The following is a 7,556-nucleotide window of genomic DNA, read 5'->3' on the forward strand; positions in this document are numbered from 1 at the left end:
CTTTCTCAACTTATGATGGGGTTATGTCCTGATAAACGCATGTAAGTTGAAAATGTCACAAGTTGAAAATTCATTCAATACAACTAACCTATGGAACATGATAACTCAGCTTAGCCTACCTCAAACGTGCTCAGAACACTTACATAGCCTACAGTTGGACAAAGCCATCTAACACAAAGTCTCATTTATAATAAAGTGGCTATCTCATGTAATTTATTGAATACTATCCTGAAAGTGAAAAACTGAATGGCTGAACGGGTGCAGAATGGTTGTCAGTGTATTAGTCGTTTACTCTCCTGATGGGGTGATCAGGGTATTGGTTGTTTACTCACCTGGGAGGGGTGGCAGATGCCCATGACACATTATCATACTGAGTATCACTAGCCCAGGAAAAGGTCACAATTGAAAATGCAAAGTAGAGTTCCTATCAGATGTGCATCACGTTTGCACAATCATAAGTCAAAAACCATACAATTGAACCATCGGGGATCATCTGTATGGCCAGCACGCTATCATTTCCATGTAAGATCAATATAAAAACCATTAATAAGATATTTTTAGTCTTCTTTCATACTAAGCCTTTGATACCTAGTGTGTGTTTTATACTTACAGCACATCTCAATTCAGAGTAGCCACTTGTCAAGTGCTCGATAGCCATATGCGGATGGTGGCTCCATATTGGATGGTAAAGACGCACAGCGAGTATGAAATGATAGTAAATTGAATCAGTACCACTACTGCTTTGGACTTTTTGGGGCCTTTTTGTTCTAAGAATTTCATTGAGCAATTAAAACGCACAAAGCCAAATGTAGATGGCCTCAAAGGCTGTATGTTCCTCTATTATACCTGTCCTTTGTGCTAGCATATTTGTATTTTTTTTCAATGTTTTTTTATTTATTTTTGGGACAGAGAGAGACAGAGCATGAACGGGGGAGGGGCAGAGAGAGAGGGAGACACAGAATCGGAAGCAGGCTCCAGGCTCTGAGCCATCAGCCCAGAGCCCGACGCGGGGCTCGAACTCACGGACCGCGAGATCGTGACCTGGCTGAAGTCGGACGCTTAACCGACTGCGCCACCCAGGCGCCCCATGTGCTAGCATATTTGGAGGACTTTCCTTATTTTCTCTTTTTGAATTGAGGGAAGAGAGCAAAAAGCCTTATGGGTACAGATTTCCAGTAGAAACAAGACTCTTTATGTATCAATCTTGGAAAAGTGTTTTCTGAAAAATCAAAGTTTTGGTGTTTTCGAGTTACATGAAATGAGAATATATAAGGCTTGAAATACTTGTTGCACTAATTACCTATAAATTAGTTAAGGAGTTAAACTCCGTTTACTGCCAAAAGACATTCGGAGGTGCTGGAAAGATTAGGAAGACATCAGAAGTGTCAAATATGATGGAGTTTTATGGGTTATACGAATTTTTTTTGGTTGAGATTAATTTTCAATTCCCCCGTGACAAAGGGTATTTGGTTTTACTGAATGTTGTAGTAATGGTTTTGATAGGCTATTTACAGCCTGACACCCCAAGCATCTAAGGCAGATAGGTAGATCTGTTTAAATGCAAGAACTCCTTGTCCTCCATGTGGGTCTTAGCAACCCTTGCTACTTCCGGGGAAAATAATCCTCTCAAAGTATATTACATTATTAAATCACTTGTCTCCTAAAGCATGAGACCACCTTCTCTCAAGATCTCTAAATAAATCACATTACTTTATCAAACTGCTTATTTACACAGCTTAGAAACACTGATAGTTCATCAACCTCCTGATTTTATGGCCAATCTTCAGACATGCTAATCTGTCACATCTTTTGAAACCCCTTCCTTCATGGGTAATAGTTTTCCCCAGGAATTCCCAATCATGTCATATTTAATGAAAACAATACCAGTAATCACATTGGTACGTAGCCCTTTCCTCTTGGGAATCTCCAAATGGTTTCCAGATTGGTGGGGGTCAGTTTTCAAAAGCCCTTGTAAAAAAAAAAAAAAGAGGGGGAGGGGATTAGTTCTCTATCAAGGTGGAGGGGGGAGTAAGGCTCCCAACGAGATTGAATCATTACCCGTGTCATTCAGTCCATCTGTGCTGTATCGTTTCCTTTCGGACCCAATGTTCCAATAAGCTGAAGTGCACCTATTTGGCAGGGACCCCTCTTATGCTGGCCGGGGAACCATCATGCTGTCATCGCAGCTGGATATGACAGGTTCCAGGAGTTTAGAAATTGTTCTTGACATGGTGGGAAGTATGTTCATGTCCTCACATCAGGAATGCGTCATTTCCTACGTAGGTGGAGCTGCCCTATTCCCAGCCCTTTCTACCCGGTTACCACGGTTTATTTTCCCCTATGGCGCTTCCCACCACATAACGTGTTACGTATTTGTCGACCTTTGCCTTTCCCTACCAGCATGTAACCTCCATGAGATCCCCAGCTTTGTCACTTTTGTTCACAAGTGTGTTTACTGCCCAGGCACTTAGTAGGAGCTCAGTCGACGGTCAGTGAATAAAAGAACAAATGTACGTGCAAGAACTTCAAAATGGCACGTGCACTTCCTTTCAAATGGTTAAATGGAGTCAGAGATGCCTAGAATAACATCACAGCGTTGCAGTCTATTGGCTGTGAGATCTTGAGAGAGCTGCTTGAGCCCTCTGGTTTCTTGGGGCTGAAATAGAGTAGTAAGGACCTTGCAGGTTGGTTGAAGACTAGATGTAAAATGCTCAGCTGAGCATAGGGCCTGGCTTGCAGTGAGAATTCAGCCAAGAGTGGCTATTTGAATTTTGAAAAAAAGGCATTATTGTTCCAGTGGTTTTTTACCCAGAGGGTTATTAGATCTCAGAACCCTAACTTTAACCATGGAGGTTACGCCTCAGGGCTAGGTTCTATTCCTTCAAGGGTCCAGGACAAAGACTTGGGCATAGTTACGGGTCCCGGGGGGGGGGGGGGGGGGCTCTAGGGCAGCAGGAACATGCTTTGCAGAGTTTTCCAGCAAATCTAAATACAGTCTTCAAGGATACCCTGTTCTACACACAGGGGCTGCAAGCCAGCTTCCTATTCCAGCCCAGCAGGGACCGTTTCTGAGAAGGGGAGGGGGCTCATGATGCCCCACAGCAGGTGGCTTTCAACTAGCAGAAGGGGAAATTTGGTTTAGGCCCCTCTGGCTGGGGGTTATCAAGTTGTCTTTGCTGAATAGTGTCGTGGCCTTATTTGGGCAAGGAGGGAAGTGGGGGGCGGCTAGTGGGGGGGCGTTCATTCCTACACCCTGATTACCAGTTCCTTCCCAGCCCTAGTGTGGCAAGAGCAGTTAGAGTGACAACAGCTGACTCACCCAGCACAACCCGTCACCTTCTGGGGAAAAAGAGATACCGGCATTCTTCTCTGGAGGCCCTCCTGAAGGACACATAACTCTGAAAGCAAGTGAGTGTTAAGTGCACAATCTTATCTGCTTCTCCAAGCACAGAAAGAATATTTTACCAGCCATTTAAAATAAGTGGCCCTGCAGAAATGCAACATTACTCGGATAAGCATTCCCGGCACCTCCAGGGGTGGGGGAGGAGAGCCCTTCCAAAGAGTTAATAATATAATGTAACAAAAGATAGGAAAAGCCATTTTCAAGTTGTTTGCACTTTTACGCATTGTTATCGTCACTCAGACAACAGTTTTCACGTTAAGAAAAGGGAGGGAAAAGGATTTCAGAGACAGAGCTTGCAAATAAAGATTTCTATTAAAGTATGTATGTGCGTGCGTGGGTCTGCTTGCACACACGTGCACACACACTGACTTCTCTCGGGACTCCTGCACAGTGGTCATGTGGGAGCACTGACCCTACAGACTTCCCCAGGACCCTACAGCTCCTGCCACAGCTGACCCCCACCCAGGAATGCTAGGAATGTCCTCCCTCACCTTCCCTGCCCCCCACTCGCCCGGCTAGCCCACCTCCCCAAATCCTGTTCAGTCATCTGGGCTCCAGCCCCAGCGCCTGGAGAATACTCCCCTACAGATTTCACTGCGGTCCACATTCTGCTTTCTCTAAACATCTGTGACATGTTGTGCTAGCCCGTTCTTATACTCGGAAGTTTGTTCTTGTAGCTGGACGAGTGGAATAAACAATCGTGTGGTTCTTGCACAGAAGGGTCATAAATCCTCATACCCCCTCTTCTCCTAATGGAAAGTCTCTGAGATGCCTCCCCAGGACAGGGATGGGACCTAACACACTGCAGCAGCATTTCAAAGCTTCTGCAGGGCTTCCTATAGCGCCTCCGTGATTAGATGGTCCTGACTGAGCCTGGGTGTCTTAAGCAGGGACCAGGGGCCCAGAGGGCAGAGAGGAGAGAGTGGGGCACTGGGGTGGGAGGGGTGGATAACACTGGACACCATTCAGTACATTGATGTAAGGCTCCAACTGCTTAACATAAAATTATACCGTGTTAGCATGGAATGGATTGTGCCGTATTCAGAAAACATACGGACTCCTGGGTATTGAAATAGATCACACGATTTTAAAAAGTAATGGTTATTTTTGGAAGAATGCGTGTGTGTGTGTGTGTGTGTGTGTGTGTGTGTGTGTGTCTGCACGTGCACATTTGCAATGGATTCCAGAGTTATCTGTGGGATAATCAGCAAAGCCCTCCTTCTGCAGCTTACGCTGCTTCAAAGCCCCTCCTGGATCCCATTCAGTCAAAACACTCATTGAGCACCTACTCTGTGCCAAGGAGTGTTCTACGTAAGTCAATCAGTTCCCGCCATCCGGGAGGTGACAGCCTTCTAGGAAGTGAGAGAAGATGAGGCTAGGGAGCACGGGGTGTGGGGCGGGGGGTGGGGCTGATACCTCCAGCTTAGATGAATAAGATGATTGCAACATTGCTGTGGAAGCTAATTATAGAAAAATTCATCTCTCCTGGGTTATAAACAATTTCCTATAACTATTTTGTTGAGAAATCTAATCTCATGAGGATTTTTTTGTGCGTCCCTTTCCTGACTTGTTTTTGTGGGATGTGTGTGTGTGTGTGTGTGTGTGTTCAACTGTCACTGGGATTATCATACACAGAGCCTGCTCAGGAGAAACTTGGTATCCCCCGAGTCCCATGTCACCGAGTCCCATGTCACTTTTGCTCTTTCTCAAACCCTTTTAGTGCCCAGACGCCCCTGCACAGCCCTCCTACCCACAACACACGCACACACACACACAGGCTCATACACCCACACCCTTTGTGGTAGGAGGTCCCCAAAATGCCATGACCTGCTGACCAGGCACCTTCCATCACATTACATGACTGTGGGGAGAATGGACACCGAGAGGCGGTTTCTCTGTCCTAAGACATTTTATGGCGAAGAGCAGCCTCCTGGGGGGTTCTGGGATCTGTTCTCATTCCCATTCCCGCCTTTCCATCAAAATCACCTATGAACGTAATAATCCTTAGGACTCACTTGAAAAAGTACATGGGAAGTCAAGATTTTTTTAAATTTCCTTTTTCTAAAGGTTAAAATGAAAGCAGGGAAGAACAGAGCATTACTCTCCTGGGCCCAGGAGGGATGGGGCCTGGGTGTCCCAGGCCCGGTCAGGTTGTCTGTATGTGGTTCCCTCGCCACAGCGCTCCACGATTCATCCGGTGTATCCGTGCCCACCTTTCTCAACCACATGGTCAAGTCAATCCAGAAGTGATGCCAGGTGCCCTCCTCACTCGGCAGGCTTCTCTCCCCCCCCCCCCCCCCGCCCCAGCTTCTGGTACTCCAGCCATTCCCTCTTCTGAAAATGCTCTGTGTCTCCCCATCTCCTGGTGTCACTCACCTTTGTCCCCTTACCTGCAAGGGGGAGCCTTTCCCGTCAACCCTCCCCCAGCTGCATGGGTCCCACCCCTTCTCGAAAGCATTGCTAAAATTCCATGTCCTGTAGCCCGCCCTAAGCACCTAAGCCAGGAATGCTGGCTTCTCAGCCAGGAAAGGAATCACTGTCCTCCTGTGGTATTGCTCTCAATTCATGTATTTGACAAATAACTGTTGAACAGCCAGCATGCCCCCACACAAACACTGCTCGGTATGAGAGAGACAGCGATGACCGAACCCAGAGAACAAGCTTTCGGTCCTGTGGTTGGTTGGTTCCCAGACTAGTTGTGGGGTCTTTCTTTCCTTCGTTTTTCATTTATTTTTTTAAATGTTTATTTGTTCTTGAGACAGAGCATGAGCAGGGGAGGGGCAGAGAGGGAGACACAGAATCCAAAGCAGGCTCCAGGCACTGAGCTATCAGCACAGAGCCCAACTCAGGGCTCGAACTCACAAGCCATAAGATCATGCCCTGAGCTGAAGTCCGATGCTTAACAGACTGAGCCTCCAAGGCGCCCGGTTGTGGGTTCTTTCTAGGGCAAAACTGGGTTTAATGGTTCCTTCTATCCTCGTGGGTTCTTTCTAGGCAGGACTGGGTCTAACGGTTCCTTCTATCTTCCAGAATCCAGTCAGAATTCAATTGAATGTACTGAACTGATTAATGAATTCATTCATTCTTTTGGACAGTGCCGTACAGAGTTGGAATCGACACTGTAAATAACCCCCCTAAATATCTGAGGCCGAATGTGGAAAGAAGAGGCATACATTCCATTCTTATTAAAAACATCGAGCGGTTGCTTTCTGTATCGAATGTGGAATTCTGGTTTTATCAAACACGTCTCGGAGAAACACCCCAGCCCCCAAAGCAGACAGCAGTTGTAAACATCTCCTCTTCCGGCTGAATTCCAGATCCTGACCTGTGAAATGCCAGTTCGTGGAACGGAAGCTAAGCCCCGAGGGTCTTTGTGTGTTTAGACCCGCTGCGTGATGCCTGGTGCCGGACCGGGAGTTAGCTCAACCCACAAACCACCAGCAAAGGGGCTGAAAAAAGACAGGACCCAGGGGTTGGGAACACAGTTGCTCAATGGCCCAGAATCTGGATCTTGGAAGCCAAATTATGGTCAGCCGCATTGTTTAATTATTGACCTTGTTCTCTGGCACACAGGGTCTTATGTGTAGACTCTATCTTTTGCTTTTTGTAACCAGTCTCCTCCATCCCACCAACACAGTTTATTCCAAAACATGGCGAATGGCACGTATACTGGCTTTTTTTTTTTTTTTTTTGGCTTAAAACATGGTCAAGACTCTTGATGATGTAAGAGAACAACAAATGAAATCAGCTTATTTCCTTCCTGATTACTACACTGCTTTAAAGGAATGCTGAGGTTTTGTTTGCAAAAAAATACATTGATGATTATGCAACCAGTGAGATCTCCATTTCTACCTTATTTTGTTTAGCGCAGACTTGGTTAAACTTCTCAGCCCTCATACAACCTTCTCTAATCTTGGTGGCTTACTTGACAATCTGGTGAACTTTTATCAATCCTGAGGCTGGATGTGCATTTTAAGGTATTGGGGAATGATGAGTTTTGTTCTGAGGTGAAGGAGGCAACATGGCATAGGTCTTCCGTCTTAAATTAGCACAGATCATAGGCTTCTGGGAGGACCATGACGTCAGGTGACCGCAGTGATGGGGCAATAGCAGCCCAGGAATCACAGGACAGCTGGGGAGGATATGGCACACT

This window comes from Acinonyx jubatus, chromosome B2, assembly GCF_027475565.1.
Source record: "Acinonyx jubatus isolate Ajub_Pintada_27869175 chromosome B2, VMU_Ajub_asm_v1.0, whole genome shotgun sequence".
Classification (NCBI taxonomy): Eukaryota; Metazoa; Chordata; class Mammalia; order Carnivora; family Felidae; genus Acinonyx; species Acinonyx jubatus.